Source organism: Monodon monoceros, unplaced genomic scaffold, assembly GCF_005190385.1.
Source record: "Monodon monoceros isolate NGI ecotype Baffin Bay Population unplaced genomic scaffold, NGI_Narwhal_1 Super_Scaffold_3, whole genome shotgun sequence".
In the NCBI taxonomy this organism is placed as follows: Eukaryota; Metazoa; Chordata; class Mammalia; order Artiodactyla; family Monodontidae; genus Monodon; species Monodon monoceros.
Genome location: NW_021703780.1, coordinates 4,762,188 through 4,782,408, shown reverse-complemented (window position 1 = coordinate 4,782,408; position 20,221 = coordinate 4,762,188). Strand labels below are relative to the sequence as shown.

At 44.8% G+C, this 20,221-nt stretch overlaps 1 protein-coding gene across 1 annotated transcript in view; it reads right to left on the bottom strand.

Annotated features, from left to right (window-relative positions):
* FARS2 (phenylalanyl-tRNA synthetase 2, mitochondrial) overlaps nt 1–20,221 on the bottom strand; it is a 387,381-nt gene that overhangs the window by 77,483 nt on the left and 289,677 nt on the right. The window lies entirely within an intron of this gene.

Here is a 20,221-nt window from a genome sequence, read left to right as displayed (position 1 = left end):
GGCGGCGGCCAGGGCCTGCTTGCTTTCTTTGATCTCTTGAGAAAACAGTCAGCAGTTTCTTAGCAGATGGACCATCCAGAGTCAGAGGGGAAGCACGTGCCATATGTCCTGGGATTTTCCCATCTTGCATTGTTAAAACGCTTAATAAGATGCTGTAAAGGAGGGCAGTTTTCTTCTTTTTCCTCTTTAGATAACTTTTTCTCTCCTGTATACAAGTGAAACACGCATTCACTAAAGATAATCTGGGAAATATGGGAAAATGTACAGAAGTAAAAATCGCCTGTGGTCCTGCAAGCCCAGGATAACGTGGGTGCAGCTGTATTTGCCCGCCGTCCCCTGTGGACACTTCTGCCCAAGTTCATACAATGACACTCAGATCACACACTCTCCCCCTTCCCTCTAACCCTACTGCTAGCTGGTGAACCTTGTCATCAATGTCCATAACGATTCTTTAAAATGTTTTAAATATGTGCCAAATAGTTCACTGTTGGGATGAATAAAACATCATTTATTTGTTTCTCGATGGATAACATTTAGGTTGTTCCCAAATTCTCACTCTTGTACGTAATAATACAGAAGCCTTTGAACGCTGCTCAGCTAAATCCCTTGGCACAGATTAGAATCGCTGGATCAGTGTACAGACTCCTGAAGGTTGAGCCACAAGGCAAAACACACTCATTCCTGGAGCTCTACACTCGATCCAGCCTGCACCAGGCTGGTTACATCAACATTTTTAAAAAATTTATTTAAACTGTGGATGAAAAATGAAATCATTATTTTAAATTACGTTTCGTTGATAACTGGTGAGACAGAACTTTGAAATTTTGTTTTCTGGCTATAAGTTTAGATTAAGTGCTTAGTGAACTGTTTTCTATTGAACTGTCCATTTTTCTGTTACAACAAGAAATTTTTTCGAATAAAAACCATATGATCATCTCAATAGATGCAGAAAAAGCTTTTGACAAAATTCAACACCAATTTATAATAAAAACTCTCCAGAAAGTGGGCCTACAGAGAACCTATCTTAACATAATAAAGGCCATATAAGACAAATCCACAGCTAACATCATTCTCAATGGTGAAAAGCTGAAAGCATTTCATCTAAGATCAGGAACAAGACAAAGACCACTCTCCTCACTTCTATTCAACATAGTTTTGGAAGTCCTAGCCATGGCAATCAGAGAAGAAAAGGAAATAAAAAGAATCCAAACTGGAAAAAGAGTAGTAAAACTTTCACTGTTTGCAGATGACATGATACTATACATAGAAAATCCTAAGGATGCTCCCAGAAAACTACTAGAGCTCATCAAAGATTTTGGTAAAGTTGCAGGACACAAAATTAATATACAGAAATCTCTTGCATTCCTATACACTAACCAGAAAATATCAGAAAGAGAAAGTGAGGAAACAATCCCGTCTACCATCACATCAAAAGAATAAAATACCTAGGAATAAACCTACCTAAGGAGGCAAAAGACCTGTACCCTGAAAACTATAAGATGCTGATGAAAGAAATCGAAGATGACACAAACAGATGGAAAGATATACCATGTTCTTGGACTGAAAGAATGAATATTGTTAAAATGACTATACTACCCAAGGCAATCTACAGATTCAATGCAATCCTTATCAAGTTACCAATGACATTTTTCACAGAACTAGAACAAAAAATTTTTAAATATGTATGGAAATACAAAACACCTCAAACAGCCAAAGCAATCCTGAGAAAGAAAAAGGGAGCTGGAGGAATCAGGCTTCCTGACTTCAGACTATACTACAAAGCTACAGTAATCAAAACAGTATGTTACTGGCACAAAAACAGAAATATAGATCAATGGAACAGGATAGAAAGCCCAGAAATACCCACAAACCTATGGTCAGTTAATCTACAACAAAGGAGGCAAGAATATACAATGGAGAAAAGACAGTCTCTTCAATAAGTGGTGCTGGGAAAACTGGACAGCTACATATAAAAGAATGAAATTAGAACATTCTCTAACACCATTATACAAAAATAAACTCAAAATGGGTTAAACACCTAAATTTAAGACTGGATATCAAAGACTCCTAGACGAAAATTTAAGCAGAACACTATTTGACATATATCGTAGTAATATTTTTTGGACTTGCCTCCTAAAGCAAAGGAAATAAAAGCAAAAATAAACAAATGGGACCTAATTAAAAGCTTTCGCACAGCAAAGGAGACCACTGACAAAATGTAAAGACAACATACTGAAAGGGAGAAAATATTTGCAAATGATATGACCAATAAGGGGTTTGTATCCAACAAATATAAACAGTTCATACAACTCAACATCAAAAAAATTAAAAACCTGACTTAAAAATGAGCAGAAGAGGGATTTCCCTGGTGGTCCAGTGGGTAAGACTCCATGCTCCCGATGCAGGGGGTCTGGGTTCAATACCTCGCCAGGAAACTAAATCCCACATGCATGCCGCAACTAAGAAGCCCATATGCTGCAACTATGAGGCTGCATGCCACAACTAAAAGATTCTGCATGCCACAATGAAGATCCTGCATGCTGCTGCAACAAAGACCTGGAAAAGCCAAAATAAATAAATAACTATTTCAAAAATAACTTAATTAAAATTTCTAAAAAAAATGAGAAGAACTGAATAGACATATTTCCAAAGAGGACATGCAGATGGCCAACAGGCACACGAAAAGATATTCATCATTGCTAATCATCAGAGAAATGCAAATCAAAACCACAATGAGCTATCACCTCACACCATCAGAATGGCTATCATCATGAAGAACACAAACAACAAATGTGGAGAGGATGAGGAGAAAAGGGAACCATTCTACACTGTTAATAGGAATGTAGATTGGTGCACCCACTGTGGAAAACAGTATGGAAGTGTCTCAAAACACTAAAAATAGAACTACCATGTGACCCAGCAATTCCATTGCTGGGTACATATCCCAAAAAACAAAAAACACTAATTCAAAAAGACACATGCACCTCAACGTTCATAGCATTATTTACAATTGTTAAGATATGGAAGCAACTTAAGCGTCCATCAACAGATGAATGAATAAAGAAAATGTTGTATATAAAAAAAAAAAAAAAGAAAATTTTTTCACTGATTGTTTGCACCACCGTAATATTAATTTATGAAAGTTAAAAAAATTTATATACATTTAAGATGCAACTTTGCAAAAGAAAAGAAATGCATGGAAACAAGATTAGAAGGAAATATACCAATATGCTAACTACATCAGGGATTAGGTGGTATGAGCACAAGCTGAATATTCTCGAAGCAGCATCTTCAAAAGGGACAATAAATCACCTTCCATGACTGCTGCCCGGGGTGATGAAGGCAGTGAGGAGAGGACAGGTGTGTGGGAACCAGAGCTCAGGTGTGTGTGGGAGCACAGAAAGGCCAGGTCACCATGATCCCCGCTTCACAGTGCCCGGGGTTCACCCCATCACTGATGCAGGCGCCTGGGGATGAACAGTGCGGGCGCCGCCTGCACCAGCCGGTGGTAAGGATGACGCATAACTCAGAACCACTATTTTATTTTTTTAAATTGAAGTATAGTTGATTTACAGCATTCTGTTAGTTTCTGGTGCACAGCAAAGTGACTCAGTTACATATATATATATTCTTTTTTAATATTCTTTTCCATTATGGTTTATCCCAGGAGACTGGATATAGTTCCCCGTGCTATATGGTAGGACCTTGTTGTTTATCCATTCTGTATGTAAGACTTTGCATCTACTAATCTCAAACTCCCACTCCATCCCTCCCCCAGCCCCCTCCCCCTGGGCAACCACAAGTCTGTTCTCCATGTCTGTGAGTCTGTTCCTGTTTCGTACATAAGTTCATTTGTGCCATGTTTTAGATGCCACATGTAAGTGACGTCATATGGTGTTTGTCTTCCTCTGTCTGACTTGCTTCACTTAGTATGATAATCTCTAGTTGCATCCATGTTGCTGCAAATGGCATTGTTTCATTCTTTTTCTTTTTTTTTTAACATCTTTATTGGAGTATAATTGCTTTACAATGTTGTGTTAGTTTTTGCTGTATAACAAACTGAATCAGCTATATGCATACATATATCCCCATATCCCCTCCCTCTTGCGTCTCCCTCCCTCCCACCCTCCCTATTCCACCGCTCTAGGAGGTCACAAAGCACCGAGCTGATCTCCCTATATGCAGCTGCTTCCCACTAGCTAGCTATTTTACATTTGGTAGTGTATATATGTCCATGCCACTCTCTCACTTTGTCCCAGCTTACCCTTCCCCCTCCCTGTGTCCTCAAGTCCATTCTCTATGTCTGCCCATTTATTCTTGTCCTGCCCCTAGGGTCTTCAGAACCTTTTTTTTTTAAGATTCCATATATATGTGTTAGCATATGGTATTTGTTTTTCTCTTTCTGACTTACTTCACTCTGTATGACAGACTCTAGGTCCATCCACCTCACTACAAATAACTCAATTTCGTTTCTCTTTATGGCTGAGTAATGTTCCATTGTATATATGTGCCACATCTTCTTTATCCATTCATCTGTCAAGGGACATTTAGGTTGTTTCCATGTCTTGGCTATTGTGAATAGTGCTGCTATGAACATAGGGGTGCATGTATCTTTTTGAATTATAGTTTTGTCCGGATATATGCCCAGGAGAGGGGTTGCTGGATTACATGGTAGCTCTATTTTTAGTTTTCTGAGGAACCTCCATACTGTTCTCCGTAGTGGCTGCACCAACTCAAGGTCACTCTTACCATCAGGGCTGCAGTCCTGTTTTCCTGGGGAAGTGTCTCCCTGTTGGAAGGGCACGAACACTCCAGGCCGTGGACTGAATTCAGCTTTGCTACATCTGCATGATGTCCAAGCACACACTCGTGCTCTGACCACACAGCTTTTGGACAGACCTCCCCGGGCCTCAGCATCGAGCTACACTGTAATGGTGGCCGCGGAGTGACGTTTGCTGAAATCAGATTTTCATTATGTAGCAGAAAAAAACAATGGCTATTAACTTATACCTGGACGCAGCTATTTCCACACTGGGTTAGAGGACAAAATTTAGCTTTAGAGGGAGCATAACTCTTTAGTTTGTGAAAACACTTGAATAAATTTTTTATTATGAAAAGTAAGGCCCTGGAGACAGGGACGTTGAAGCAGAGGAAGGGAAGCTGCCCTACGCAGTTAAGTACTGTAAAAGGATCGTGCGGGGCTCCTACGAAGGAAGCAATTTGCGGGGGTTTCCTTGGCTCAGGCCTAAGAGATGGGCGTTTTGGGAAGAAAGGCCTTCAGGGGAAGCCAGGATATGAGAGCAGGCTTCCTTAAAGAGACCGCTGCTTCCTGGTGTTACACCAGGGGCGAAACAAGAGTGGCCAGTGAGTGACTCAGGTGGTGACACTGATAAACTGTCACAACTGAGATGCACAAATTCAGTTTTAGATTCCTTTCCATTATTTCCAACCTTTTGCACACGACTGCACTGTTTAGGGCATCCTGGGGGACAGAAAGGGGTCAAGGTGGGTAACCAACAGCCTTCAGTGCGGGCAGGACAGCAGGAGTGATGGAGGGGGTCCAGGAACAAGGGTTTGGAGCTAGAGGAGACAGCAGGACATAATCACCCCATGAAATCTGCAGACACTCAACAGGGCCGCCGGGGAAGTAGGGCTTATACTGTATTTGGATTTTTCTAAAAAAGGGGAGAGAAGGCTCGTGACCTGAGGGCACATTTGGTTATAATTATATTCCTGAGACCGGTGATCACTCATTTTTGAGGTCGTAGCTTTAACATCTTGCAGGTATGGTCTCTCTGGATAGAGGGTGTCGCCCCTCAGAAAGCACAGCCCGGAAGGAAACAGCAGGAGGTAAGAGGCTGCTTTGTCGCCTGTTTTCTGGCTTCAACAGAAGAAGGTCAGCAGCAGACAGGTGTCTCTTCATCAGCAAAAAAACCCTGAGAGACTGTCTCCTAAGGACAGGCCTCTGGCAGGACGTTCCTGGAGCCCAGCTTTCTCTTCCAGCCCCAGGTCAATGTGTGTCAGACACTCCTCTGATCCGTGGGGCGCGCTTCTGGGCCGAGACTAGACCACAGCCTGATTCATGGGGATGCAGACACAACAGACGAGGACTCGGGAGCACTCGGCATCCTGTCGTCTGGCGGAGCTTCAGAGATGCCCTTGGGACCTCAGGGGGCTCACTGCACATGGTGAAAGAGTGAGGGGCTGGGAACGGATTATTTGCGACACCCTCTGCGGGGCTCCCGGACGCCAGCGAGCACATTCCGGTGCTTCCCCCTCGCTTACACACCCTCAACAACGTACATCTTCTGCGTTTCTAAGGGATCTGGGAACAGACGTGGTTAAGGCGCCAGATGCCCGAGACAGTGGAAACGGTGACAAGGCGGCCCTCGTGTCACAAAGGGTGGCGGGGGTGGGGCGACGTGACCCAGAGGACAGCCAGGCGTGGCTCAGGGCACCGACTTTATAGCAGATGGTAAGCAAGGGGGTGCCGCCGAGGCCGAGGGGCTGGTCCTGCGTCCCCGCGAGGCACCAGCCTCCATGTTCTGTGTCCTCAGCCCCCAAGTCTACAGAGGACAGTGACCTCCAGGAATTGAGGGAAACGTTCTATAAAACACGTACATCTGCTGGGTCTATAAAAGAGCTTTTTTCCTGCTAGAAAATGATTCATCTGAAAACAGACCTCGGGAAATTGGGTCGGGCGTGCTAAGGGGAGATGTCACAGGCTGGAAGGGAGGTGCATTTTACAGGAGGCTTCTTTGAGAAAAAGATTTTTGACACAGTTTCTCAATGTTCATTCAACTTGTCTGAAGGTGTATTTGTCATCTTCCCTCACGGCACTTTGCTGGTTGAGTCCCCGTTTCCGTCTCTGCCCATGAGCTCTCCCTCCACCTGGGAGGCGCTGACTCCCTGGATCTCTCTCACTCTTCTTAGTTCCCTCCCTGCGATTCACATCCATCCACTTGTGCCATCTTCAGTGTCATCATTGGAATCCAGACTCTCATCGTTGCTGCCAGGCTTAACTGATTGGCTGACAGGATGATCCACTCACTCACTCTGCACCCAGGTACTGTGTGCCCGCTATGTGCCAGGCATGAGATACAATCCTGCCCCTGGGAATTTCACAATCAGGTGGGCGAAATAAGACTTGCAAACAATCATTTCAAACCAGTGCAAGGCAAAACTAGACGCGCTGGAAACGTGTGCACAGTTGCACAATCACGCAGGTGACAGGAAAAGGATTCGGCTTCGGCAACAGTCCCTCACTGGGCTTTGCCTGCGGTGGGTGCTCAGTCCTCACCGTCCTGCTCACAGAAGCCAGGTTCATGTCCCAGAGCAGCTCGCCAAGGCCACTGTCACCAGCAGGGATGTACCCAGCACCTGCAGGACCTCTTCCCTCTCAGGTGGGCTATTGAAGGCAGCTCCTATGTCTTTGTGCTACGGCTCTGATGATGAGAAAGTGTTTGGAGCAGAGCATCCTAGATGCACCGCTGTAAGAGAAGTCTGGCTAACAGAATTTTATTACGTTGGTTCATTGCCAAATTCTGACCTGACATTAAGGTGCGAAGGGGTAAAGCAGAGTAAGGCGGGAAGAGCGAGCTTGTTGAAAGGGAGCGAGGAGAAGGGGATGAAGAAAAGCTGAACGCAAATGCTGCCTGCTTTTCGATTCTCTTATGGACTGGTCCTTTCTAACTGTGTCTGCTTTGATTCTCAGCAGTCATACCACGCCCACTTAAAAGAAAAAAGGACACATGGCTTGAAAAAGAATTTGTTTTGATTCACAAATTTATATAAAAGTTTTATAAAGATACATTTCCAATATTTTTAATGAAAAGAATAACAGTTCAGGAAACTGATCATGAACAATCTTAGGTATGTGGGCACTTTAAATATACAAATGCCTCCGAATTTGAGATTGATTTTTAAAACACTATTTTGGTCACCCTTAAGGTAAAGCACGGCAAAACGATTCTTTCCAATAGTAATAACCATCTCTTGGTTGTTCCAGGAATGGCCATACTCTGCGGTTTTCTCAAATGGAATTTTCTCTGTACTCGGTAAATACTGAGACAACACTCAAGGTGGCTCAAGTCTGTCTCTATTGACTTCAGGAAGCAGCAAACATCAGGGGACAATACAAGAGTGAGGGAGGGAACCCTGGAGTTGTGATCACCAAGGCAAGATGGGGCATGTATCTAGGATTGACTACAAGGATTTTTCCTTACTAATATACAATAAAAGCACAGAAGCTTCAGGTCTATTAAGTTTGGGATTAAACAAAATGAGACTTTCACATTCAAAATATGGCGCCATACAAAAATTTTTAAACTGCTTTGAACCTTTTCTACATAAAACCGTATTTACAATCATTTAATCTATTATTACAAGGCACACGACTTACACTCTACCTTAATGTGACGTTATAAATGTCCTCGTGGCTATAGCGCCGCTCTCTGCGATACTCTTCTTAGGATGCTATTGAGAGTTTAAGCAGCTCCCAGACTAGGACACCAGAGGCATGTACAATAAAATATATTGTTAGTCTCATGGTTTAAAAATGGGAGATTGGGACTTCCCTGGTGGCGCAGTGGTTAAGAATCCACCTACCAATGCAGGGGACACGGGTTCGATCCCTGGTCTGGGAAGACCCCACATGCTGCGGAGCCACAAAGCTCGTGCACCACAACTACTGAGCCTGCGTTCTAGAGCCCGTGAGCCACAACTACTGAGCCTGTGCTCTAGAGCCCACGAGCCACAACTACTGAAGCCCGCACGCCTAGAGCCCATGCTCCGCAACAAGAGAAGCCACCGCAATGAGAAGCCCGCGCACCGCAACGAAGAGTAGCCCCTGCTCGCCGCAACTAGAGAAAGCCCGCGCGCAGCAATGAAGACCCAATGCAGCCAAAAATAAATAAATGAGTAAATAAATTTTTTAAAAAGGAGATTATATGAATGCATATTTCTGAATATGTATCCGGTCTAATATGTATGCTGTTGTTTGTACTTAACGAATGCAAAATCCAATTGAAGGTATAAGAGCCTAATATGAGAATGGAAGAGAGGAAAAAAAAGAATCAAATCAAATAAATCATCAATAATAGACACGTACAGAGACCCTCTGTTCATCTAATGCCCCATACAAGTGAGTCTCCCTGATCAACAAAGCTGACAGGCACCTTTGAGTAGCGTGAGGCGAATCTTCTTGCCTGCTTAGATGCAGTGCATTAAACTTTTTTTGTAGCAAACTTGAGTCAGGCTGTTTTGACAGTTCTTTTATTATTTTTCTGTATGAGCCTAACCAGACTTAATAGTTATCTTTATTTTAATTTATGCTTTAAATGCCTCCTTCATTCAATAAAGAAGTGAAATTTCCCTTAGGTGGGAGAAAAAGAATGATTTCGCCACGGTGTCAATGTAGCATATGCCACGATTATGACCAGGATGCTGTTGAATACGGGGAAAAGGTGATTAAGAAGACACAGTCTGTGATATGGGAAAGGAAATGAGAAATTTACCTTCCTGCTGGACACGTTAACCACCGGAAGACACGATGAAAACGAAGTACCTTCTGTAGGGTGTTTATGAATTAGTCCACATTACTTTATTTACCTCTGAACTCTTCACTCTATTTTGTTGAGTGAAGTTACTCTGTGCAAGAGTAACTTAGAAAACCTTCTTTCAAGGTTTTCTAAGTTACCCTTGCACAGTAAAACAGGAGGAACTTGGAAACACAAACCCAAAGCGAAGATACACTGTATAATTACGGGGTAGTGTTCTTCCTACGCTTGCTCTACGATTCGGCCTCATTTAACAGGTCTCTCAGGCGTCATTTGGCACCTGTGGAGTGGCAGGTAACATATTTTATGACTAAACGAAGAGTCACTGTAGACAATACTACACTGATACCAAAATACCTGCACGCAAGTGTGTATGGCTTTCTCACCCAAAAGCACTTCTGCTAGGTTTTCAGTGAAAAGGAGTATATTTTCTCTGTCTCCTAAAATTCTGTCACTCCCCTCCAGAGCTTCTTCCTTTGAAGAGAGCCATGCAGACTGGGGACACATGATAACTAAATCCTTGTGCAGACAGAGAGCACACATGCTGGTGCTACTTGCTACCTAGTACCTATCATCAATCTGTTATCCATCCATCCATCCATCCATCCACCTACCTACCTACGTGTGTATATGCAGATGTGCTATGTTTTTTATTGACTCAGCGGGTCAATATATGCAAGTTTACTAAACACCGTCTTCATCAAATATTGATTGACCACCTACATGGTACCAGACACTGCGTTTTTCATTTCTTTTCCCCTAAAAATTGCAAGTTAGAAAACACTGCTTTAGTTCCCCATAACAGTTGGAAATCTTAGGTAAAAAGTAGCACATATTAGAAGTAGTAAAAAGAGAACTGGGCCCTGGCTGTAGCCCTGCTGCCAACTACTTCTTGGGGCTTTGGGCATTTCCCTTTGACTGTGTTGGTCTCAACTTTTTCTTTTGAATAATGAAGAAACTGAACCAGACAATCTCTTTTAAAGAATCCCTCTGAGTATAAAATGCCACAGTTCCAAATATGGAAGTATTTTGTAATGTTGGAAACTGGAGAAAATAGTACTTCTCCCAGAAGATCCTAAGGATATCGATCTCATTTAAGTTAAAGGCATTCCAATTTGAGAAAAAAGTACATATCGTGCCCTCTAACCCCCGGTTAAGAATCTGAGACTAGGTAAAAAGAAGTGAGGCATTCACAGAAGTCTTGTGAAGAAAACTAACTTGGATGACCATAAATGTTTTATAAATGTAGCATGCCATAAAATGCAACTGTCAAATCATTATTCCTTGCCTATGGCTGCTGGGTGAGTGGAGGATGAGAATGGAAAAAAGATTTCCCAACTTGCAGTCTACTGCTTTAGCGTGTGTCTATACCCTCCAGGGTCAACTGTCAGTGTCCTCTGTGGTCTGGCCATTTAGAACTAACATCTGACCAACAGGTTTTTCTCTTAATATTTCTATCCAACACATCCTTAATAGGAGGTTAAGGATGTTCCACAAATGGGGAAAATTTGGGCTGTTACCAATGTTAGTTTTAGAAGCAAAGAAAATAAAATCTATCAACATTGAACAATTTCTCTGATTTGTGACCTCTGCTTTCCTATTTTTTTTCTTTTCTTTCTTCTTCTTCTTTTTTTTTTTTTTGGAAGAGGATTCACTGCCTGAAAATAGTCATCTTTAAACTAACAACAACAACAAAAAAGGACATATCTTCAGGACAAATGGTTTCCAAGTCAGTGCTGGAATATAACATACCCGTAAATCTTTGGCTGGACCACTAAACCTTGGTAAGTCTAAATTCAACATTTTGCTTAGTATTTGGTTGACTTAATTACATGATTAATACATATAAATGATTTTTAAATGAAAATAGATAAATAAGTAAAAAAAAGTCAAATGCTGCCATAATCCTACCATCCAGAGAAGCACAGTTACCATCTTGTTGCATATCCTTGTACTCTTCTGGAACGTATATGTATACGTACATTATATAGGCTAGATATCTACATCCGCATCCATATATAAAATCCATCCCATACTCCAGACATATCTAGATGTCCAAAGAGCTCATGTCGGCACACCCATATCTGTGTGCACATCTGTATACTAAGGCACCCTAATTAAGAAGCTCTGCTCTACGTCTCCCATAAATATGAGTTTATTGAGAAGCACCATCAGCATTGCAGTGAAGCAGTTTTGTTTCCTGGAAAGTACCTGTGCTTCTCATCTCTGACCCTCACTTCCAAAGAGCTGGCAGAAGTCCAGCTGATGTAAGTTTAGTCAAATTCTGCACAAATGCCCGGAGCAGAGAGTTCCTTACTGCCCAAGTCCCACTCTGAGAACAAAGCCATAGTAACTGTACGCTTGCTGATACAGATAGATCTCCTCTGCATTCCCCAGACACTTGCACCAGGGTGGCCTGGCCCAAATGTGTGCCCCAGGAAGGCAGGAAGGAATGGTGTGGGGACCGAGTTCTGATGGCAGAAGGGGGCGAGCAGGTGCTGCAGTGCCAGCTCACTTCAGTTCCACGAACTCACCGACCCCTCAAATACGTGCCAGGCGTGTGCGTGAGCACAAGACGCAGCTCCTGCTCTCCAGGAAGCTGGCGGGAAACAGACACGTGATTCGAGTTGGCATGGGAAGTGCAGGCTGCTGCTTTCACTGGTTTATGTCTCCCCAAGTTCCTTTAGGGTAGGGACCACATCTATTCAATCTTTTGTCTCTCCTCGGTGGGATGCACAGTCTGGGGCTCACAAAAGCTGCTGGGGCACTCGGCTGGTAGACTGGGTTGGTATCAAGCTGTGGTGGTGGATGAGATACATTGCCTATACAGCTATATTCTCCGTAGGTCTTCAGTTATGCTAATTACACATACTTCCCCCTAATAAATGGTTGGGAGTTCTGTGTGTCATAGCAGGAGGGCCCATCTCATCCCATTACTAACTCTATGAAGAGGTGTTTCTACTCCAAAGGCAAAATATGGTGTGGCCAAACTCCAGGAAAAGAACAGAGAGGAACCTGTTGTCAGTGGCAACCAAACTTAGCTTCCATCATGAATCACTCTGGCCTCATTCTGACAGGTCCAGTTGCAGCCTAGCCCTGATCACACCAAGCAGTGACTCAGCTACAATGAGACTTCAGATGCTATTTTTAAGGCGGGGGCGGTGGGGGGTGGGGGAGCAGGGGGAGGATGGAGACAGAGAAAGGCTTTATTATCTTTTCCTGAATTTTAACAGCCTAAACTAAATCTCCACTTTGACACAAAATTCTGGAAAAGTCAACCTGGCCCTGAAATTATGTAACCTATACAGTTTACTTTTTGTGTCACAGCTCGCTCATTAAATTCACAAACCACTGCCATGGTGAAAATTTGTTTGATTAAAATGGAAAAGGGGAGTTTTCAGAAGAGCCTGGGCCCAAGGGAAGCAACTGTGGTGCAGAGGAAAGAACACTAGCTTGAGGGTCAGACACTGGGCCTTTGTAAGCCGAGTCCCCGGGACTGAAGGGCCGGGATGTGCCCAGGGTAGACGGCTGGGCACGGTGGGCGTGCCTGCCCTGCTGGCTGCGCACCTGGGTTTGGTGAAGGAAACCGTCCTGGCCTCAGAGAACCTGTGTCCAACCCCACGGACCTCGACGCTGTCTGCTTCCTCTCGTCCCTCCGCTGCAGGAGCGCTGCTGCCTCTCGGTGTGCCGTAGCCCCGGGACCCCCGCACCATCCACCCACTCACACTTCCCTGACTTCTTCCAAGCGCTCCTGCCCGGGAGCCATTAGAACAGCGCACGTGTGTCCGGCGTAGACACGTGATATTTCCGTGGAAAAGCAGGACAGTGTTTTCCTCGTGATGGTCAGAATTCTGTGCCCTCTCCTGGCGTAGTCCCTGTCCGCAGGGGTCTGGCCAACTACAGTGATTCTTGACTCTTGTTCCTGGACACAGGCTGACGGCGCCCCAGTACCCCGCTCAACCCTGGAGTGGCTTCCGCCCCGAGGGTCCCCTCAGCGTCACTGCTGGAGGAGCTGTCAGGCCGGGGGACCTCCCCCGGGGCCAACTCTGCTCCTGACAGCATGCACCCAACGGAACATCCTCAAACGGTCAGACCATCCGCTGTAAACACACGTGAGGCTCTTTGAAGAAGCCCTTCTTTTACACTGTTTTCCAGAGCACGCCCTCTTCCAGGCTGGAAGGCCTAGGAAGAAACCACCCCCAAGTTGGCCCTGTGACTGTGAGGGGGGGCATGAAAGGAGGGGCTTAATAACCTGCAGAGAAGACCGTCTCATGGTGACCCTGGACGTGGGGGTTCTTTCTGCAACTGGGGAAGCTCTGAACCCAAACCAAAACTGGACAGAACCCCTGGGCAGAGCTGCCATCCTTGTGCCACCCCACGTGAACCCACGGCCGGAATCGCTCCTTCGCCAAAGACTCTCAGCCACGAGCGCGTCCAGCTCCGGGGACAGGAAGAGCAGGGACGGAGTGGGAGTAGCTCTTCCGTCAAGTTCTGGAAGCTCCATCCTGGAGTCTCGATTTTCTTCCTGCGGAGCTCAGGGACGCGGAAACTTCTTCCTCCTCAGCTGCTGGCCAGCAACAGGCCCAAATTAGTTAAATGTAACTATAATAGACATGCTGCAAATGAATTATATTTAACTCTAACAGCCACCTCAGGGTTTGTCTCGAGACGGAATAATTTTAGCTTCTGCTGCCTTAAGTCCCCAACTAAGGCAGAAAGTAATTACCTCAGGATTTAGCATAATGAGCTCACTGACACTCGGTATTTATTCCAGTGGGTGAACGTTCAGACGTCTTATACAGTCAGGCATGGACGGCAGAGTGTATAGTCCTGAGTGGGCACAACAAGACCAGGAAAAATAAAAATGTTTTAGGCACATACAAATTCAGTGAAGTCACCCGATTTCGGTCTTCATTAAGAATTAGTAATCATTGCGGAGGGTCCCGGTCGAACTTTACACTGTCAGGACAGGGCCTGCTGTATAGCGTAAATCCTAAACAACGCACATCAGACAGCAAACTTTCTCAGAGAACAAGCTGCACGGAAACACCTGAAAAGCGTGCTTTTAGAAATGTAATTGGGCTTCGGTGCCGGGCACGCCGATCAGAAACCAAGTTTATCCATTAAAGCAGGAGCTCACTCAGCATTTGGTGAGGGGAAGAGTTTGTGCTCCTAAAAGTATCTACAAGGAATAACAATTTGTCCAAAATGCTGTTCATATATTCTGGTATTCTACATTTCATTATTCTGAATAAGCTCCCCAGTTAAAACATCCTCATCTGGCCCCTCACGCGCTATGCATTTACGCCGCGTCAGCTGTGGGCCCAGCCGTACAGCACAGGTACGAAGAACATCAGACACGGTCTCTGCTCTCTCGAAACGGCACAGGAAACAGCCCAGGAGCAAATGATTTCCTGCATCGGGTATCTGCACTGGTAGTGAGGGGTGTGCCTTCAAATACAAAGCCATAGGTCAGCACTGGTCTATGTGATTCGAGGGGACACGCCTAATGACTCCGCCACCTACGGCTGCCAGGCCATGAAGGCCCTTTGAACACACGTGCTCAGGGCATCCTCCCCCGCGGGTGGGTGCCCATATCAGTAACACACTACAGTTAACTTGGATACAGGATCTCTGAAGCTTCGTGGTTTTACATCTTGCCTCATTCTACAAAGGGTTTAAAGAGGCTTACGAAAAAAAGGACACAATAAAGTAACGTTGGAATGTGAACAAAACTAAAGAATCAATGTGAGGGGTGGGATGTTATCGACACACTTCTCAAGCCAGACTCACTTCTGTCTGTGCACTCCTTCCCCGTCCCCTTTGCATGAACCAAGGAAGCGGGCATGAAGGGATCTGAGGGTAGCAGCCCCTCTCCCCTCCACTGCCCCACACGGCAGGGCTGGGTACTCTGCTCAGCCAGGTGCCACCCTGGCAGCCCCTCTGCTACGTGTCCTGCCTGGCGTGGCCCCAGGAGCTGGGATGGGCAGGAGTGACCCACGGGGGAGGATTCGAGTTGTGGCTGAGATATCAATACCATCTAACCACATCCAAGCCTCTCTCCTAACAGAACATGGGGAGGGAAACTATTCACACGAGCAGGACTTTGAGATCGGGCACCAGGGCGATGCAAATCGCCAGCCTGAAGGCCTCTGCAGGGAATCAGCTGAGCTTCAAGTCGGGCTCTGGGACGTACAAAATCTATGAGATTAAATTCACCTGCACCTCGAGGGGAACTGAGTTTCTCTTGGTAGTTACTTCTTAAGACAATTCTCACAAAGGTTTTCTAGAGGGTCTCTGGGTGATACAGTGGACCAGGTCCCCAGCAACCTTCCCATCGTACAGGGCTCATCTTACAGCAAGCACCGTGGATGGACATCGAATACAGACCTCTGGGGTGACTGCCATCTATCCATCCGAGATCACGCTCTCTTAGGAGGAGGGGAATTAACATTTGATTTTTCAGCAACTGCGCTAAATACCTTATATTTATTATTAAAATACAACCCTCTTGAAAACACCATGCAATAAGTATTACCATCCCCATTTTTACAAGTGAAAACACTGGGCCCCAGAGAAGTTAAGTAACTTGCTCAAGGCACACAGCACCGAGCGGTAGAGCCAGAATTCAAACTGGAATTTGGCTTCAAAGCCGTACAGTTCTGTTTCAGCTGTTTCTACATAAAAAAATAACAGAGTAAATGTTTTGCCTGAATCAAGCAGTAAAAACCAAGTCATTTATTTAAGTAAGTTTTAGGGATTCTTTTCCCACTGGTTTCTCTGATTGGCTGAAACGACCAGTCGACCAGCTGTTTCAGTGTCATGGTGGCATCTGGGTAATCCTAACCGTGTGCCCGGCATCTACCAAGCTTCCTCAAAGGCAGACCCACGCCTGAATCCGTACAATATCCTGGACGTTAGTGGTTGCTGTCCAACAGTACAAGACTGAAAATAAATTAAATATTTGCCTATGTGGCTGCATATAAAATACATATAAAACAGAAAATAAAACTCATATTATATGTGAGTCATCACCATTCATAAGTAAAATTCAACATAACTGAAGCTACTAAACCCTATCTCATCCCTTGAGGGGAAAGGCCAACTTTAAAAAACTTGCATCTTTTCAGACTTATTGTCAGTGCACAGAGACTGCTGAAAGAGCAGAGCTGAGCAGAAACGCTGATGATGGGCATTAAAAGAAGGTGGCCATAAACAATAAAGCGGCGGGGAGGGGATAGGTGGGTTGTGAAAAGCTCAGCAGCTCCAGAAGCTCACACAGCACAGGTGTAATTCTACGTCAATGCCAGAAGTGCTTCTCTGGCTCTAAGCGTTGGTTACCGGCAGCCAAAAACATTTTAAGATGAGAAAGCATGAGCCTTCACCAACCCAGGGAAGTCCACGTGCCTTTGCCCACTTTCTGGCGTGCAGCCAGAGAGAAATGTAAACCAGCATAGCCTGCCTCTTCACCTCTGCTCCCTGGGTCTCTGCTCCCCCTTCTGTGAAACAGCAGACTTGGAGAGATCGTTCTACGAGCTCATCTGGCTCTGAGATTTTCTATAAGTCTATGGACTCAGCTACTGGCTCCACAATGGGTATTGGTAGGTTTTTTTTTTGAGGAGCTATCTGTAATGTCAAACGATACTTCTTTTTTCTCCCCCAAATTTGATTTTGTTGGACATGTTCTTAATCACATTTTAATTATTTTGTTTCTTTGTCTATCTTTGCATCTCCAGTGTCTAGCATTGCATACGCCTGGGAAATGGCAAATCTGCACTGTGCACTAGATATTGATGAAACTTCTCTCTCCCCTTTCATCTGGTAAGTGTCCTGGAGCTCCTGGCACCATATAGGACAGAACTCAATACTGTTCTTGCACAATCAGGCTGGCTGCCCTCACGTGCGGAAGGGTCACACCAAGGGCATCCAGAGGGTGCCTCCTCTACCTCAGCCTACATCCTGGGACCTGCAGTGGCCTCTTAACCAGTCGCTGTTAACTGAGCACGTTAACGTGCCTCGCTCCGTATAACAAACAACAATATTTGCAAACCGTGTATCTGATAAGGGGTTAATATCCACAACATATAAAGAACTTATGCAATTCAATAGCAAAAACCCAAATATCCCAATTGAGAAAAGGACAAAGGATCTGAATAGACATTTCTCCAAAGAAGATATAAGAAAAGCCAAGAGGTACATGAAAAGTTGTTCAACATCACTAGTCATTAAGTAAATGCAAATTAATATCACAATGAAATATCACCTTACACCTATGAGAATGGCCATCAACAAAAAGACAACAGAGAACAAATGCTGGCATGGATGTGGAGAAAAGGGACCCTTGTGCACTGTGGATGGGAATATAAACTGGTATGGCCACTGTGGAAAACAGTATCCTCAAAAAATTAAAATTAGAACTAACATATGATCAAGCAATTCCAATTCTGGGAATATATCCAAAAGCAACGAAAACACTTGAAAAGATATCTGCACTTCCATGTTCACTGCAGCATTATTTATAACAGTCAAGACATGGAAATAACTTAAATGTCCACTGATTGATGATGGATGGGTGAATGGATAAACAAATAGTTGCTGTACGTATATGGGTATGTGTGTGTGTGTGTGTGTGTGTGTGTGTGTGTGTATAACGACACACTATTGAGCCATAAAAAATGAGGAAATCCTGCCATTTGCGACAACATGGATGGACCCTGAAGGCATTATGCTCAGTGAAGTAAGTAAGTAAGACAGTGAAAGACAAACGCTGTATGATCTAATTCATATGTGAATTTAAGAACAAAAACAAAAAAATCCCCCCAAACAAACAAACAAATAAGACGAACTCATAGAAAAAGAGATCAGACTTGTGGTTATGACAGGTGAGGGGTGGGGGAGGGAAAGTGGAGGAAGGTGGTCAAAAGGTACAAATTTCCAGTTACAGGATAAATGAGTACTAGGGATGTAACGTACAACATGATGACTATAGCTAACGCTGCTCTATGACACATAAGGAAGTTGTTAAGAGATTAGATCCTAAGAGTTCTCATCACAAGGAGAACATTTTGTCCCTTTATTTTTTTCTTCTTTCTCTTCTTTTTACTGCATCTATATGAGAAGATGGAGGTTAGCTGAACCTACTGAGGTCATCATTTCACAATATATGTAAATCAAACCATCATGCTGTACTCCTTGAACTTAGACAGTGATGGAGGTCAATTATTTCTCAAGAGAACTGGAAAAAAATTGGTGGCTCTTAGCTATGTTCCTTTTCAGTAAGAAACAAATGTTAGCTGAGGGAATTATTAGACTCTTCTTTGTATGGTGCATCATTCCTATTACAGAGCACTGCACACAGGAGGTACCCAGTATTTGCGGGTCAGTTCGGCTCAGTGAATCAATAAACACAAGAGTCTTCTCAAGTACAGCACCCCAGGCCTTCTGTGGCTATGAATGCCCCCCTCCTACCGCGGGGCCAGATGCACTGCCCCACTCTGGGCTTCTTCAGTGCCAACGCTTCCACAGTTCCAGCCATCTCCTCCCCAAACCCCCCTGACACTTTGCCATATCACCAACTCCTTCCACTCAGAAGACTGGAACTGCCACAGAAAGAAAACAGGAGGCTAAGATGTCACCTGGTAGCTGGCTTGTGACTAGCTTGTCATTTACTCATTTGAGTTCTGCCAGGGTCTGTTTTGTGAAAGCATTACAAAGGCAATACAATATAGTTAAACCTCAAAGGAAATAGCTAAAAGAAAGAAGCACAATTTCCATTCTCTTTCCAAATGGCGAAATGCATTTCAGCCCCTTATGTTTCCAGGAAGCGTCTGTAATGTACTTTTCTCTTTCCCAGGTCACTAAGATGCCTGCCCTGCGCTGTGTTTCCGGCTCAGACGCCCTAATGCGCAGGCAAAATGGATACAATAGAAACACAGAGCTTACAGCCTTATCATCGAGTAGAAAGAACCCGCTCCATCCAAACACACGCACGCCTCTCTGTCTCCTTGACTTTCTCATCTCAAGTCTCTCAGGTGCGTGTGAGTACTAAGCCTCTAAGAAATTCTTTCCATTTTGAAGACAAGCTGCGTCACCATCCCGTCCAGCAAGCCTGCCCAGTCAGCATCCTCCGTGTCGTCTCCTCGCCGTGTCCCGTGGCTCGGCAACACGGTGGGCCGCCAGCCCCAGCCTGCCCGTAGGGAAGGCCGAAGGGACCACCGCCCCAGATCCACCCACTCATCTCTTCCATTCCCTTTGTCAGCCAAGGCGCCAGCTGCCGGGGCTGAGGGGGTGTCCAAGGTTAGCCACCAGTCAGCACCATGGCCCGCGGAGCCTTGGGGCAAGTGTCCTCAGGACCGCAGTCTCTTTAAGCAGGGTCTGCTTAAACCCTCTGTCACACACAACCTCCGTCGCTGGAAGCTCTTTGAATGGAGCTGAAATCAACCTTTTATAACTCTCCCGTCGGTCCTAGTCCCGAGACCCCGAGCAAGTATCCTCCCTTTTCATCATGAATTGTCTCTGCCGAACAACATAAATAGGACAAAAAGGCAGCATCTTCATGTGTGGAAGGACACAGAGAGCTGGTGACAACGGGCAGGACCAGGAAGGACACAAAGAGCTAGGCGACAACTGGCAGGACCAGGAAGGACACAGAGAGCTAGGCGACA